Genomic DNA, 17,872 nt, shown 5'->3' with positions numbered 1-17,872 from the left:
TTATCGTTCTTTCCTCTTCTGGGGGCCACCATATATATGATGCCCTTTTACAAAAGCCACCCATCTGCTTGCGACAAATCCATCTACGTACTGTAGGTGAAAATCTTTTACCTTTCTCTTATTCTAATAAGATTTTGAATTAGCACCTGCAATTAAATTGTCACTGCAGGTTCAGTTATTAGAATCAAGACTTAAACAGTGAGGATTGGATCATCCCCTCTAGGCTTAGCTAGAAGAAGCCAGGGATAAAACTAAAAGCACCGTACTTGCTGCATGTATGTATAATGTGTATGCGTTATATATATATAGACAAGACTAGACGGATTGATAAAACTTTTTTGTTAGTCAATCTTATTTCACAGGAAAGGCATGCATGCGCCCGAAACACATAAAGGCGAGAAAGGTGGGGCAATCATTTTGGATTTGTACAGTACTTGCGTGCATATATGGATTAGATAGCTCCTTAGATCACTCTTATATATATCCCATAATATATAACTTTGTTTGTTATGGTGTACTAACTAGTATTGGATGCTAAGCTATCTCTTGTGATTATGTAAGGCTGAGGCCTGAAGGGATCCTCTTTTTAGCTGTCTCCTTATAATCTGAAATATCAATGTTAAAAGCCCATCTTTTTCATCCGTTTCTTTTGTCTATTTCTGCTTGACATCTCTCTCTCAAATTCATTGGCTCAACTTTCTATCAAATTCTTGTCTACTTCCTGAGGCTTTCTTTGCTTTCTATCTGCTCGTCCATGGAATCAGGAGTCACATGAGCTTCTTTTAATTGGCGCCCCCAGGCACGAAGGTTTATGGTGATGATGATAATAAGTGTTATATTTATGTCCTAATACGCTTGGTCTTATTGATTTGGGTGTTCATATATATATATATATAAAACCATTGAAAATTGTGATCTCAATATCGTGAATTATGAATAAGAATGAAATTACAGGACCAATCATGCTCAAATTGACATGCTAACTGCATGTATGCAGTACCAAATTACGGAGATTTTTCTTGCAATTGATTAAACAATAAGTTGATAACTAAAATTTCAACGAGGGACTACTCATGAATTAAATGCGAATGGCTAGAGAGTAATTAAGCAGCAATGCTAGCTAGTCATTTTATCTCTTTGTAGGTGCATTTTTTGCTGTTAATTTATTGAATCAACGGACTCCAAGTTCTGGCTCCAATTCTTTTGATTATTTGCTGCAACTTAACTTCAGGATTAAAACATATTAAAAAAGGAATAAATTTCAGCTTGTCTTGCTAAATATTAATTTATAGATTTGCATAGTCATTATTTTAACACATATACACACTGCATGTCTCCTATTTAATGACCAAAATTGTGCTATTTTTATTTAACATCACCGGGAGAGCCTAAACCCACAAACATTTGGTGAGAAATACTTGAATAGAATTTGTTTCACCACTTCAATATGCTACGGTGGTGGAATAATCCACATGGTAGAACAATGAATCTCACTAATATTTTTAATATTAAGGTCTTATTTGGGATTAAGGTACTGTAGCATGCTGTAAGTTTTAATTTACAACTGCTATGGGAAAAAATGATAATTATGAAATAAAAATTAATAATATGTAGTAAATATAAAATTTAAATAATAATTTTGATAAAATTATTAAAGATATAATAGGTTTTTCATCATACAAGTAAAAAATCATATCAACATAACTTCTAAAGTACAACAACTAGTGTTTACCAAATACTTTAATAGCTACCTAATTTCAATTCTAAATGCACCCTAAACTTGGCGGATCTTAAAGTGGGCACCCCTCTTTAAAACCCATAGTTGTAGAGAGTGGCAAAATCTCACTACGGTGAGATCTACAGAAGCTTTTCTCGCATTTGATTTAATGGAGTTTATCATACCAATCTGTGATATTAATAAAGTAAACAGCAATTGCCACATCCAGGGGTGGTGGCGCAGTTGGCTAGCGCGTAGGTCTCATAGCTTCTGAGTTATCCTGAGGTCGAGAGTTCGAGCCTCTCTCACCCCACGCTTTATTTTATCTTTTTTTGTTTTTTTCAACAGAAGTAAAATATATTGAACAATTGAGGCCTTCTTGTTCTAGATATATGAACTCAATGGCCCAGTGTTTTGCTCCACTTGCATGGTGATGGTTTACGCGCAGATATGGAACTTTTAATATGCGTCATGCCTGTTTACTTTGTGTTCAGAGACTTTAAAGATTTGCCTATATGTATGTATGTATGTATGTATAGTGATTATGCTTTCTCTCCCATGTGTGAATCTCGATCTGAATAGAATTGAAGAAATTCATGTGTACTGTATCTTTAATACAGAACCATATGTACCGCTCTCTAGTCTCTATATATAATAAGGTTTATTCAAATCAACACGCTGTGATTTGTACATAATTTTGCAAGATAAAATTTTAATCTTATATTCTTATTAAACAATACAATATCTTAAGGGCATGTTTGGTTGAGGTATTAAAATTTCTCATTGCATTAAATTTATACAGGTCCATGTTTGGCATATGAAAAGCTACAACAACATTGCATTAATGGGCCCAAGCTAATGCAGCAACTGCCGTATTAGTTTGGCTCTTCTTTTTTTTTAATTATTATTATTATTATTATTATTATAAATATAACTTTTGAATTTAATATAATAATATGTAATATTAATATTAATATTTTATTTTTACCTTATACTTATTGATATAAATTAATAAATAAATTATTTATTATTTAATAATATTATATTATATTTTTATTTTTACATTATAATTTGTTAGTAAATTTATAATTTAACATAATTAATAATAAATATTTAAATATGAATAAATTTGAAGAATATTAATTTAAAATTAATAATAATATAATTAATAATATAATATATTAATACTAAATATATGAATATAATATAATATATTAATATAATATAATATATAATTTAAATTAATTATAAAAAATTAATACAGTACAATGTAACACCAAATATTATATAATATTATTATAATACAGTACTAATGTAATACAACATATTATAATACAATATACCAAACGTACCCTAAAGTTATTGGCTACCAACTTGGCAATGGGGCACAATATTAACACACGGAAATAAAATTGCTTTTTCAATTGAAAACATCACGAAGCATTTTCTAAATCATTAAAGCGGACTACATGGACCTCTTCAATTTTATATATAATTTCTCAAGTAGGATGTTAAAATGTAAATTTTATATGGACAAAACTAAAAGAAACTAAAAATATAGATTCTAATACATTATTTTTTATACTTTAATAATTAATATTTTTATCTTTTAAATTAAACTTACATTCGTAAATAATAAGCTCTCTCTCTCTCACTCTATATATATTGTTATCTACATAAAAGTGGAAGCTTTTTAAATATAAAGCTTTCACATAGCGTTTGCGGCTGAATTTGGGCACACTTTACTACTAAAAAGTAAAAAGCGAGCGCACAAGTGGAGCTATTCTTGGTACATTCCAATCCAGCTAAAGCGTCCGTTCGTATGGTGAAGAGCCAAATTATACTATAGTAATCGATACGTGAGGCGTGAATAAACTAGGAATTTGCAATCAACCAAGGCTAACCCCAATACGCAGCAGATACAGCCTCGAGTTTCTGCGTTTCGATCCACTTGAGTTGCCTGCTGGTCCTCATATCATATGACAGTCATACATTTCCTTGTAAAAGAAGGACCTGTCTATGGTACAGATTCTGTAACAAACATCTCCCGTCATCCCACCATCCGATTTTCTATTGTTCAGTTTCTCACTCCACATCCAACCACATCCAACGGCTGATGCTGCAGTCTGTACCTTACAGATTCTGTAAGCTAGTCGAGTCCGTAAAAGAGAGGCCACGACACGAATATTTGAACTATTTTGAGAACATTCTCTGGATCTTCCTTTTCTTTTCTTTTTTTTTTTTAAAAAAAAATAGGGTATCTTCCTTTTCAAACCAGCCATTCTATCCTATACATATTCTCTTCATTTTCATTATTGTCTATTTAACTTCAATTATCAATAATATCGTTGTTACCCACTGGTACTTGAGATTATTAAATTACTATCTCTTCAAATCAAAGTCATCATGTTTTTTTTTTGTTCCGAAATTTTATATCTGTTTTATTGCCAAATTAATTATGTTATCTATCTAGTTAAGATGCCTTGATTCTTAATTACCGTACAAAACAACATCTGGCAAAAACAAATAAAGTAAAAAGGTCAAAATAAGAACAGTGATGAAATATTCTTGCGGCGTTTAATTTATTCTTGGGAATTATTAATATTTGTGAATAATAGGCATCGTTTACAATATGGTATAGTCTTGAGCAGAAAAAGGAGTTGAAAGAAATTAAAAGTATGAAGACAGTGAAATGGGTGTCAATATCATATCATATCGTATATAGACTATTGATGAGCAATTAACGAATAAATTGGGAAGAGGCATGAGTGACACTGTGACAGGCACAGCAGCAAGGATTGTGCCAAAGTATATGCTTCATCTACGATGGCATAAATACAGGCTTCCAAAATGGCATCTCCCTGCAAACCAAACAACAACCAACGATCGATCGATCGATGAGTTATATGATATGAGCATTGAGGTGCATGCATGCAGTTGCATATTACAGGGCAACATCTCCATTGGCAGGCTGCATACTTATTACATCCATCTCATATATACGTATGTTCTTCAGTCAGTGTGCCTTCTGCCAAAGGAGATTTGCCCGGCAATTCCTCTGCATTTATTTTTAATTATGACGACACCATAATAGAGCTCAAATTTCTTACAAATTCTTATTGTCTGCATCTGCTACTGTTAACCAAATCAATGCTTCGAATTGTTAACTGAATAGTTTCTGCAGGATAAATGCACGCACGCTCACCACAATCCCTGCTGGTACAGATGAAAATGCATGAAACTAGCTAGGTATGCTACAGTCATACTCCACCTATCAATAGGGTTGGCAAAACCCTGGGTCGGGTCCGGGTATCGCAATGTCCGGACCCGGCCCAAATGCAATTTTTAGATGTCCTGGCCGGGTTTTAATTCGGGTGCCTGGATTTTATTTTTTAAAATATTATATGTGTATATTTTTTTATTTTTTGGTAATTTTATATGTTTTGAATTTATTTTAATAAAATTTGACATGAAAATATAAACTTTATGTGTTTAAAATTTTATATATATGTAATAAATAAGTCAAATAAATATAAAATATTTAAAATAATAAATGTTTTATAGTATTTTTTCAATAAAATCCAGATTTCGGGTTTATCAAGTGATGCACAAGACCGGTCCGGCTTCATGCCCGGCCCACAACACCCGGGTGCAGTCCAGATCCAGACCGGGAGGATATTTTTGCCACACCCCAACCTATCAATTGATTTATATAAAAATATATATTTCGGTACATTAGAAAATGTGTGTTTTATGTCTGTTAATAACATACTCACTTTGAAAAAATGAGAATATCCTCATTGGATAAAGTTCTCCCTCTATATATAGAGTGGTAATCTAGTGGAAGATCCTAAATTTTAATAAAGTACGAAACAAATTAACAATAGTGTCAATAAACTTTCACAACATTGTCAATTATTTGTCAAAATTATAAAAGTATGTTTACATTGCTATCAATTGGTCCTAGACTTTAATCGCGGATTGTAAGTTCGGAGAAAAAAATACTAATTCATTGTAAGGCAGTGTAAATAAAAACAAACATCTTTATCCATGTCCTGTTAATTTCAATCACGTACGTGCTAAAGCTTATTCATTGTCTCCTGCAATAGTTATTGCCATTTCCCCAAAAAAAGAAAAAAAAAAAAGAAAAAAAAAAGTGAGAATTGCTTTAGAAGGGAGTACATGACGAGGTGGTATGCTTTTTGTTTCAACTAATTTATTAATTAAATTGTTGTCCTTTTAACTTTCTTCTATACGAGACCCTGTAGGTTGGAGATATTTTATGCTTTTAATTGATTAATCGTCTCGCCGCATTAATTAGATTGACGGTGATGTAGGGCATGATTTTTGTATTTTTCTGGTTGAAATTTGAGCCACACATTTTTTTTGGGTGTTCATATACCGTTTCAAAATTTACAGAAAGATCAAGGCAGGCGTTTACCACTATGTTTAGTGGATTTTTCAGAAATGAAATTTCTTTCAGCACTGAAATTATAATTTAAAGATTTCTGTCTAATTTTTAGACTTCTTTATGGTGTTTTAATTTTCATTTCTAAGCATCAGAATTACATGCCTTTTATTAATTCTTTTTATTTAATTCATTAGAATTTTATTAAATAATTTGTATTGTACCGTTTGGTAATTTCGCTTTCTATATACAAAAAAATAATAAAACCCCCCAATTTATCACAAATGTTTTTTTATTATCGATAATCATTTTTCTGCTTCGTCAGATGGATATCCATTGAGTTTCAGAAACCAAATGCGTCAGAGATACGAAATGCTTGATAATAATGTTTAATCAATTAAGTTTCCCTTCAAATAATTAATGAAATCAAACTGAACTAAGCAATGTGCGGATGGTTAATATCCAAATTGAATGTCTCTAGAATTAGTGTATATATAAGAGAGAAGGTTTAGGAATGGATGTTGGTATTTCTATAACAACACCATATTATATATTTGTATGTTAGCATCCTCGTTGGATATATCATCGAATCTTTTTTAATATTGTAGTACTCATGTAACTATATTATGTCGGATCCCTCTATCTTACATACATGTAAATTATACTCTCCTTACATGAATAGTGTGTGAGTCTCATATATATACTATTCATGTGAGAGGAGTATATCTTACATGCATGTAAGATAGAGATTATCTATTATGTCAAGTGCTACAACTTTGCCCTAGAATGGCGGCAGATACAAACAAAATTAGGGGTTTACATAGTATATGTATATGGGGTCCACATAGATTTGTAGAGAGATATTTTAACATGAGCATAACATACATGGCAAGTTTATGTGATGAAATTGGCGTGAACTATATAAGAAATAGAATACTTGGGTGTTACTTCATGTGGGGACCATAAGATCAGAGTAAATGAAGATAAATCAATCCCTCCATGAAAGTTATTATTCAAGATCAAGCAAACAATGTCCTAGGGATATCATAATAATGTTGGTGTGGTTCTTGAAGATCAAGATGGAATTGAAGTGATTTATCAACATTATAAAGAGATATTGAAGATAATATTCTTCTATTGTCATGAAGAGTTCCTTATATATTTAAAGGCTTAAATGACGATGATTTGAGAAGATTGAGTTCTTTATTACACGTGATTTACCTAGCATTATATAAAGGGGAATCATTCACATATTTTGGTAGAAGCCTTAACGCAAAAGAGAGAGTACTTAAGAGCATCTTTGATGAGATTATAACAAGACATATAGTGCACGCAGAATGTTTACTTGATGAGATTATAACAAGGCGGCGGCAATCACTAAGGGGAGTCTCATATTATGTAAGATTTTAATAATTTGTAATCTCTTGAACCTTAGTGAATTATTTGGATTTTAAAACATGGCTCTTTGGACATAAGGATTTGGACTCCAAACCACTTTATTTTTATGCATTTATATATTTAATTAACTTTTAATTAAATTTGATAATCCTAACAAAATTTGATCCAACAGAAGGTATACCATACAATATAATAAAACAAAGGGAGAAAAAAATCATAATTAAGCTTAGTATATATATATATACACAGACACACACACAACCCAATTAAACTGACTGCTGATATAACCATGAAACTGGAGAAGTGACATGGTTATACAAAAAACTTACTGTTTTGTATAGAACACTTATTATTTAAAATAGAAGTTGCGATAGGAATGGTACATGACAAATATGTACTTGTAGATGTCCTTCAAGCGTGCAATCTTCTAAGTCACTTAATAAATACGAGTATGGAAATTTAAGAACTTAATTAATTGACTAATTAATATGTAATTAGATATGATATGAGTGTATACATACATGACGCCCTGGGACATCCATTGCTGGAAAGGCCCAATCCTTGTGAGTATTTTGGAGAATTTTTGTTTATTATTTAACACTACATGATAAGCATTCTGATTAGAGCATGCAGTAATTACAAGAAACGAATAAATATCATACATATTACAAGAATAGATCCCATGTCGAAATTCTGCTTCGAGATAATCAACTGTTGGATCTGTTATGCAGCTGTAAACAGCCATGAAAGCAACAATCCGATCGCTGTGCCCTTTCATGTCTTTGCAGAATTTCTCAGTTCCTTATGATGATCATCTAAATTCAAGAAATTAATTATTGGACAGCGTGAGTGGATGCTCTAATCTGAAAATTACACTCTATTATTCCTACTACTATTACTTCTTTCTAGCTGGCTACGCACAATTACAAATGGAAGGGAATTAACATAATTGACAATTAAAGGCAGTCAACTCTTTGAGGACTTTCGAAACTGACATTACTTGAATTTGGGCTGCAATGATATATTATGTATCTGGTTATGATTTTCTTAATTCCACTGCATAAGTTATATTTGCTTACTGCGTATTTGCTATCATCATCACATTAATCATAATAACATATATTCTAAAATCTAGCTCGACTCTGATTTCTGAACCATTAACTTCTGATTAATATTGTCAAGTATAGCCTTCTACCACACAAGGGATTTTCCAACGTATATGCTTCGATTCTTTTGGGATATTAATTGTTGTTCAGCATTACCTCTCAGATTTGAGGTGGCACTGCTGATTTTTCTTTGATATACATATGTGTGCCCACTGCTAGAGGAGATTTTATTTATTTTTTATTTTTTTGGTATAAATATATTTGATTAAAAAAAAAATTAGCTGCTATTTCTTGTAGGTATTACATCACAAATGAAATTAGTTCCCGAACCGGGGATTACTCTACCAAATACTGAGGCATTCATTTATTTAGAAAACTTTTTTTTTTCCTTTTTTTTACAGGAATTTATTTAGAAAACTTGATGTAATCTTATTTATCTCCTTTATGTTAAAGTTGGAATACGTTGAATCTAGAAATTTCTGTGAAACTAATGGCATTCCTTTTTCGATAAAATAAGCTGGTTACTGAGGCTGAGGCATCACATGAACTCCCTCATCGCCTGGTGGCCCCTTAGATTTGTACTCCTCTAACACTAACAAAGAACAAGAACAACAACGAAACAGCCACCGAAAATAGCAAATTGCTTTTAATTTGCAACCTGGCCCCTTCCATTTTTTGCCACTTAATTTTTGGGCAATTGGGTGTGTCAAATTCACTATTTGACTGCTCCCAGGACCTTGCCGGTAGAAATTATATATATATAGGAAGACTATTGACAATGCACACTTGAATGAAGAGCTGATTCAGGAATCAAAACTCCAAGAATATATGTAAAATGTTTCTATTAAAAGGAGTTCTTTATTAAGCTCAAAAAAAAAAAAGGAGTTCTTTATTAAATTTAAGGAAAAAAAAAATTGAGGATCGCCAAGATCATAGCAGACTAGGGTAAGATGATTAAAATAATTATTTTTTATATTAGATTTATTAGTTTATTTGGGCATCAATCTACAGCGAAAATCCTTGAGAGAGATTTTATTTATAAGAAGATAGGTAAAAGGTGAGTACAAGAGAAGCACAAAAGGCATCAATAAAAACTAAGGGAAGCGAAATTGGGCCTCTCCCCAAGAGTTAATTATTCAATATATTTGGTGTTAATAGTGGTAATCATATTATTTATGAAAAAGTTACAAGTTCTGCTGATTTAAAGAGTTATTCCAATGCAAAACATTAGCTAACCTCCTTCCAGCGGCCTCAATGACTATTTGTTGATAGGTGTAAATTAAGTCATGTTTGGTATTGAGGTAATATATCTTTTAACGCATAGCTACTGGACAAAAATTATAACTATAAAATAAAAGTTAATAATGTGAAATAATATTACTTTTAAATAATAATTTTAACAAAAATACTAAAAATATTATAAGTTTTTCGTTATACAATCAACTTAACTTTTAACCACAGACATTATTATTTATCAAACATTTTAATACTCTACCTTTTAAGTGCCGAACCTCAATACCAAAGACGGCCTAAGATATCTTTACAAATTGACTCTCATGCATTAAGTCAAGAAGCTAGGTCAACATTGCCGCTTCATCACTTTTATCACCTGCGAGAAAATTCAAATTAAGATAGAACTTAACTAACATAGACATGTTAATGAAGAAAACAATTAATGCATGCAGCTCCATTATGAGTATGCATACATATGGTAGTAGTTGAATGGCAGGGCAATTCTCCTTTGGCGGCAAATATTATATATTATAGCACCTGTGCAAGTACTGCACCGTGCGTGTACGTACAAGCGCAATATTTTCTGCCAAAGGAGAATTGCCCTGGAATTCTCCTCTACCCGCGGCCCGCAGAACAACATTAATCTTGCTGATCGCTGGTGTGTGTGCTTGTTGCCAGAATTTGGAGGACTTTCCAGTTTTATTGCTGCACAATTGGCATAATAATCTGGATATTCGATGAAAGTACTGGTACATGCTAGGGATCATTCCAATTGAGCTTTCTCTTCACTTCTTTGTAGTCATGGTCCCCCTTCCCTTCGAAAAGGGCCTCATGCAACATCTTTTTCTTACACCTTAAGGCATATATATTTGCAAGCATATATATGTATACATGATGCTTCTGGATACGTGTTTGAAATCCAAGATAAACTTTAGTTTCCTTCTAATTATATGATATAACTTTAAAGAAGCATATATTGTCATATTTGATATTGATGTAGGAAGTATATGCGGGGTATAATATATTAGAAATTATAACTAGGTTTTTTGAGTCAATTTAGTATACAGAATTTTAGTTAATAGGAATTATTGCAGCAGCATCTTAAGTTACATGCATCTTGTCTCATTTTACGTTCATATATGATTAATCATAAAAAAAAAAGCACACCGCCTATTTCAATTCTCTTCAGACTATTAATTAATCATATCTAGGATGAATAGCCATCTGATCATTTCATGACTTTAATATTAATTTCATAATACTAATAGTATGTTGATGATTTCTTCCCTACAAGGACTTTCCATGGCATATGCCATTGCCAGCAGCTAGAGTCAAATTCAAAACCTGCTGTGAAGGATCCTTTCTCAATCATGGCCTGGTGTCGTGGTCCCAATTTGATCACCATATATCTCATCATTTCCATGACATCTTGATATTTATTCAGCTTTAATCACAACAAACATATCATCAATAAAAATGCTCATTCTACTTCGTTCATGTCTTTATGTACAAATGTGACACATCCAGATCAGAGAGAATGAAGAATGAGAACATGCCCACTGGATCTTCCTCTCGCTCTCTCCATGCTCTCCTTCGATTTTTCTCTTTTGATGCTCCCCCTTTTCAAGAAAGTCTCTAGACTCCCTAGCTGGCTACCACGTATATTTTGGCCCTTCAGAGATTGAGGAGGCCTAGTTATTGCCCTAAGTTAAACAAGAACCACGTTTTATAATCGCAATTTCTGAATTGAGAGACCGTAACCACACACACACACACAGCCTATATGATTCGAACAACTAACGTACCTATTTGACCATATATATTTACAGCATTCCCATTATTGATGTACCATTTTTGTCTCCCCCCAATTTGTCAACCTTGCCGCGGCAAGGTAATTGATTAAGATTAAAAAAGAAAGAAAGTACATTCCGATTTAATTGACAACTTTTAAGGAATAGTACAAATCTCTGATCAGCTGGGGGCAAAATAACGGTTTTTTTTTTTTTAAATAAAGCTCGTCAATAAGATGTAAAGAAAAAGAAAGTTAATACAAAATTATGAAGAGATGTACCTCCTAGATCAAATTGAAAAAACAATAAGAGAAAGGTTAAAAGAACCTATAGTTAGGAAAACCTTTAATCTATATATCCTTGAAAAGAGCTTTTTGAACTTGAGGAGGAGGAGAATGAAAGCAAGAAAATTGAGGACAACTTAATTCAATATTTGGTAGCAGATCTGCAACTTAATTGCCCTCACGATATAACGGATGTACTTAGGAACGCAATTTTCTGGGAAAAAAAAGGCCTAACTACAAATGATTATGGAACCTTGAAACTGCTCATCGGTGAAAGGCTTAAAAGAGTATGTCTCCTGCTATATTACTGGGAAATTCTTTCTGTGGTAGTTGAATATTGCTCTGCACCAACGGGCAGCTATTTGTATTTTCTTTCAAAAAAATATTTTTGCCAATTAAAGATATCCAAGTTATTCGTTTCAAGCGTGCAGTGGCAGAATCAACATTTTAGTTTGATGGGCCATAATGAATGAGAAACAAATTAATTTGAGGTGGCCATAATATAAAAAGAGTAAATTAGAAAGGAAAAACATAATATTTACATAAAATTGATCAGTTAAATGTTAATTACAGCTCTCTTTTTTTGCGCTCAGAGACCTCAACTTAGTGCCACACTGCATGCATTTTCACATGTTGTAGCACTTGGAGAAGCTCAAAAAAGATGTATGCGTGTTTAATGTGTAATTTTTTGTTTGGTCAATTAAATTAATGAAACGTTATTCAGACGAGTTACTAGCTTTGGTTAGTTAACGGAGAAACATGTACGTCCAAATGTGGCAAAATTATGCCATGATCGTGCCAAGACGATATGAGAGATGAACCCTTACACTTTGACGATACGTCTGGCATTTGTTGAAATGTCAAAGACAACTTACTTCCTAATTTATGGCTAATTATTGGTATATATTTTAAATTTTTTTTCTTTTATAATTTTCTCCATAGCAACAACTTTTAGAAGTTAGAATGGGGTCGTTTGTAAAACCACCTTATAAAATAATCCATCACGTAATATTAATAAGATTTTTTAGAGTTCTTATTGTAATCCTACGTTATAATGCATAATCCTATACTATATTACACTTCTGCTATTTCCATCAATTACTTGTTTATCAGTATCAGAATTCTTTTATCCTGTAGACTAGTTTATTTTCATATATTACTTTAATCTTAAATAGTTTAGTACGGAGTTTTAAACAACAAACATTATAATTGATATTTCATCACTAGGTTGAAATATCTATTATAATATTGTTTGCATATTATCACATCAGCATAAATTTGTCTTTGAAAAATAATAAAGATATATCTAGACAACTTAAATTTATGTTTATTTAGTAATTATAAATACAATGAAACAACACTTGAATATTCTGCTTTTGAAACTCAATAATTTTAAGAACCCAATTGATCAAATAATCAACTGCGGTTGACCAATTGATTATTTCATTTAGAATAAATAGTTAATAAAAAAATTCAAACGAAAAAAAGAAAAGAAAATTCGGACCACAATTACAGAATGCTAAGGAATGGGGAGGAAAAGTGAGCTTTTTTTTTAAAACTCTTTTAAACCATATGGTTTTATAGTTTATTTAATAACTAACTCATTTAAATCGCACAGTTTAAAAATGTGTCCACATTAAGAAAAATGCAGACATCCACACCTAAGAATGATTTTATATATGTGTGTCTAGTTACGATGATAATATAGATCTAATTACAAAATGAAAATAAAATCTATCATAGAAATACTGACACGACCTGCCCCGACCTACATGTCTGATTTGAGGCGAATCGTGCAGACCAATAACTAAAACTTGTGGCACAGATTTAATTCATGAAAATATGTATAAAATATGGCATTTCCTATAAACACATAACCACCTCTGTGCCTTTTTTTAAACCATATATGAATTCAAAACTTGCATAGCTTATGTTTCATTGTACATACTGACATTACATGTATATTTACATATAAAACATAAGCAACATAAACGTGCTCAAAATGCAAGACATGCAGCAATGCGTCTCGTGGCCTAACCTCAATTAACTAGAACTTATCTGCACGAAATCCTGCGGAATCCTAGGAGAAAATGGGTAAATAGAAAATAGTGAGCTTGCGCTCAGTGAGTGGATGCAATTATATATATTAAAATAATAATAATAATAATAATAATAATAATAATAATATAGTGTACTAGTGCTTATGCATAATTATGTGACATAACTCCACATTGAATATAATACATCAGCAAACATGGAATTCATACATACATACATTAGAAACTGCACTAAATAGTACCCAGGGGAAATAACTCTCAATACTCGTCGGGATCATCATCGCACGAGTAGAGCGGGGAAAAAAACTCTCAATACCCGGCAGAATTTAGCTACATTGCTCGGATAGAGTAACCTAACTCTTAATACAGATGCGCAAAGTTACAGGGAATGGTACATATATGGCAACTGGTAATCACATCTCATGACTCAATCAAATATATAATATGCGTACATGTAATCATATCATGATATTAAATCATATTATCAAACATAAATGCTTCATGGAATACATAATAGTAATAATAGTATCCACTCACATATCATATTTCACTCTGGGGTTCGTTGGGGCTCTTGTAGGTTCCTGGATTCTCGAGTTCCTCCTAAAATACATGGTTCGAAAATTAACTGTTAGAACTGATATAATAACTTCTACGTATCATGCAAACTGTAACATAATTGCTCAAATTTCAAAAATTTATTACCCACTAGTTCAATTAAATTTAATCTAACTATCCAATTCTAATTTTCGTATTATTTCCTCTTAATTCCACTTTATTTCTCACACTCAGCTTCTTTCTATTTCTTTGTCCTTCTCTTTTCTCTTCTCTTTTCTCTCGGTTTTTCTTCTTTTCTTCTCTCGGTTTTGATTTCACTTCGGAAATGGAAGCATAAATAAGAGCTGCTTTCAATTATTTTCAATTATATATACATGACCACCAACTCACAAGTGAAGCATGCAGGTCAAATATGCATGTGGCAAGCAAGGAGTAAACTTGGCATGTGGAGAAGTGGTGAAGCAGGCAGCTGGCTGTTGCTTTTGAAATCAGCCACGTTTGGCTCTCTCTTTTTTTTTTTCCAAGCGGTGCATGACAAATACACATGACGAAGCTTTTACTCTAGTGCATTCCAACCTTTTAGAACCAGACAAGATGAATGCATGAAATCTGAAAACAAGTTTCAAATTAATTCGGCTTCTAATTAATTCAATTATAATCGGAAAAACAAAGACTGAGATTGTAAAAAACTGAGAAACGGATGCAATATTTAAATTGGAAAATATAACTGTATACAGCCAATCATTATCATTTGCCAACACGTACAATATACATGTCTCTGATTTGGCAATCGTCTTGAACTAGCAGCTTCCACGATGGCATTTTCGATTGACACTCTTGTTTGGCGGAACCAAGCCACCATTTTGGAGTAAAGGGCCATAATGGAGAAACAAATTAAAAGACCTGAGAAGCCATAACATTAAAAATACAAACTAAAAGGGGCAACAACGTAACGTGATCGAACTATTGATAGAAATTAGCTTATCTAGATATCTTTCCTGGGACCCGGGTGCCCGGCCCCTGAGTTGAGCGCAAATAAGCTGTTATCATGCGCGCGCGTGTGCGTGTGTATATATAGCAAGAGAATTTTGAGACATTCAAAATGCATATTGAACTCAGAATGGTAAATGATGAAATCGTTTGTTACATTAATTTGGCAAACAAATTGAATGAGGCTGCTGGAATCTTGCAACAATTACAACTAGCTGCGAGAGTGAATGGCAGGGCAATTCTCCTTTGGCAAACAGAAGGATGCAAATGAATGAAATAATATGCATTATCTCTTTGCAATCTGCACGCCAAAGGAGGACTGCACTGTTATTCCTCAACCACATTGTCACTTTGTATTGATGGAACAAATTCTTCGATCTACCAGCCAAGCCACCTGAGTCCTCACAGCATTCACAGTTAAGCCTTTTTATACCACAATATTCGCACCTGCACTTGGATATGCCATGAACAAAGTGATAGGATATGCCAGTACAATTCCTGTAGATAACTCCCATGTTCTTTTTCTTAAGGGTTCATGGTCCCAACCCAAAACTTCATCATCAGCAGTCCTTTACTCAATCACCGAATTCTGATCAGTTAACATCTTCATTTATGCAGCGAAAATATATGAACATTTTATCGACTATCAAGTTTATTATGCCTACAAAGAAGTCGAATATTGTATCCTGTCCATTCCCCTGTTGCATTTTTTATAAACACCCAAGTCAACCCACTCTTACTTATATATCTTTTAAGGCCATTAAAATTAAGCACCCTTGTCCGCGAATGGCCGCATACATATTTTAAATATTGTCTCTCGCTGTTTGGAAATTTTCGTTTTCTTTTTGTTCCCCCTAATAGAGTAATTGATCTGATTATTGAAATTCGAAATAGGGATTGAAAAGGGGACTTTTTTACGTCCAGCTGACAAGTAATCAATCACATATGATTCTTTAGAATATGTTAAGCGCCTTATTGTTAGAGAAATTGTTTGATTAAAAAAAAAACTTAAATTCATAGGTGAGAATTCAATAATAATATTTAAAACAAGTCTTAATAGTTCTGTTCACCTAAAATATGAATTAAGATTTAAGACAAAATTAATAAATGGACCAAAAGACGAGTCTAAAAGTGAAATTTAAAACAAGTCTTAATACTTTTGTTCACCTAAAATATGAATTAAGACTTAAGACAAAAATTCATAAATGAACTAAAAGAAAAGAGTCTAAAAGTGAACTAAGAACATTGAAGATACAATCGAAATAGTTTGTATGTTATAAGGTGATCAAAACTTGAGAACTTGTCTCTGATACCATGTTAGTGAAACTAGTTTAACCCAAAAACTTAAGTTTACAAGTGATGACCCAACAATAGTACTTAAGGTAAATTTTAACTCATATATGAGGCGTATTTAATGTACAATTTTTGCATTTAATAATGAAGCAACTATAATACCTACAAGGTTTGAGTGCAGAAATTCTTTCAACCCCAGATAAGGACGTGTTGCAGAGAATAATTCCTGGGATAGAACGATGATGCCGTTATATTTTTTCTGTAAGAAGGGAATGCTGGGAACCCTTAATCAACCTAGTACGTGGATCAAGTAGCTGAAGCTGAAGCTGACGCTATGCGAATCAAAGCTAAATTATGGACCACTTTAGCTTTAGCCTTTTTTTCTAAGCTACTTACCAAATGCTGAAATACGTAGAGAGTATGTGCTTCGGATATCCTGTTTGCATGAAAAATACCAGAGTTTTCTCTTCGCCTATATATACGTCTGGAGATTTAACACTCTTCATCGAGAGAGAAAAATTTGAGTTTGAGTCCATCAAATGAATCAAGTGTTTAGATGCATTACTGGGCAATTCTCTATTGGCAGTTGGCTGCAGGGAGGAGCAACCTAGCTCACTGCCAAAGGAGATTTGCCCGGCAATTCATCTGTGCAATCATCCTAATATTTCTAGCTAGCCATCAACAAATTAAAAGGTAACAAATAAAATTATGCCCTAGATATAGCTAGTTTGTGCAATATATGCTCGTACACACATCTGCGTCAACATTTACTATTTTCATCAAAATATAACGTTACATTTTTATTTTTTCAGGCGTAGTTCTCGGGAGATCAACTTCAACCAACAATCTAGCATAATACCATAATTTTTCGCCATAGTAGTAGCGTCCAACTTTTATTTCTTAAGTAGTGGTACATATTCCAAAATTTCATTGCAAATAATATTGTATTTATTCGCTGGTTCGTGTTTTTGACTTACTGTTTTGTAGAGAAGGATTAGAATACATTTTTGCATTGAGCACTAATATGTGAAACGGCTGATA

The 17,872-nt window shown here is 32.6% G+C and overlaps 1 long non-coding RNA gene and 5 other non-coding genes across 6 annotated transcripts; 3 read left to right on the top strand and 3 right to left on the bottom strand.

Annotated features, from left to right (window-relative positions):
* The first annotated feature begins 1,945 nt into the window (after positions 1-1,945).
* On the top strand, positions 1,946-2,030 carry TRNAM-CAU (transfer RNA methionine (anticodon CAU)). Its single transcript is given in 2 exon segments — positions 1,946-1,983; positions 1,995-2,030. It is a non-coding gene; the product is annotated as a tRNA-Met (tRNA).
* A 2,603-nt stretch (positions 2,031-4,633) lies between these two features.
* Positions 4,634-4,788, top strand: MIR399A (microRNA MIR399a). The gene has a single exon (NR_129319.1). It is a non-coding gene; the product is annotated as a microRNA MIR399a (primary transcript).
* Positions 4,789-10,325: 5,537 nt separating this feature from the next.
* MIR399F (microRNA MIR399f) lies at positions 10,326-10,496 on the bottom strand. The gene has a single exon (NR_161536.1). It is a non-coding gene; the product is annotated as a microRNA MIR399f (primary transcript).
* Positions 10,497-13,322: 2,826 nt separating this feature from the next.
* LOC112497304 (uncharacterized) lies at positions 13,323-14,903 on the bottom strand. The gene is made up of 3 exons (XR_003064050.2): positions 14,696-14,903; positions 14,531-14,593; positions 13,323-14,016 (listed from the first exon to the last, which is right to left on the bottom strand). It is a non-coding gene; the product is annotated as an uncharacterized LOC112497304 (long non-coding RNA).
* An 846-nt stretch (positions 14,904-15,749) lies between these two features.
* On the bottom strand, positions 15,750-15,898 carry MIR399C (microRNA MIR399c). The gene has a single exon (NR_129317.1). It is a non-coding gene; the product is annotated as a microRNA MIR399c (primary transcript).
* A 1,469-nt stretch (positions 15,899-17,367) lies between these two features.
* On the top strand, positions 17,368-17,498 carry MIR399E (microRNA MIR399e). The gene has a single exon (NR_161535.1). It is a non-coding gene; the product is annotated as a microRNA MIR399e (primary transcript).
* Positions 17,499-17,872: the final 374 nt, after the last annotated feature.

This window comes from Citrus sinensis, chromosome 2 (assembly GCF_022201045.2).
Source record: "Citrus sinensis cultivar Valencia sweet orange chromosome 2, DVS_A1.0, whole genome shotgun sequence".
Taxonomy (NCBI): Eukaryota; Viridiplantae; Streptophyta; class Magnoliopsida; order Sapindales; family Rutaceae; genus Citrus; species Citrus sinensis.
Note: the sequence above shows the minus strand (reverse complement) of the source record. Positions and strands in the feature narration are given on the sequence as shown.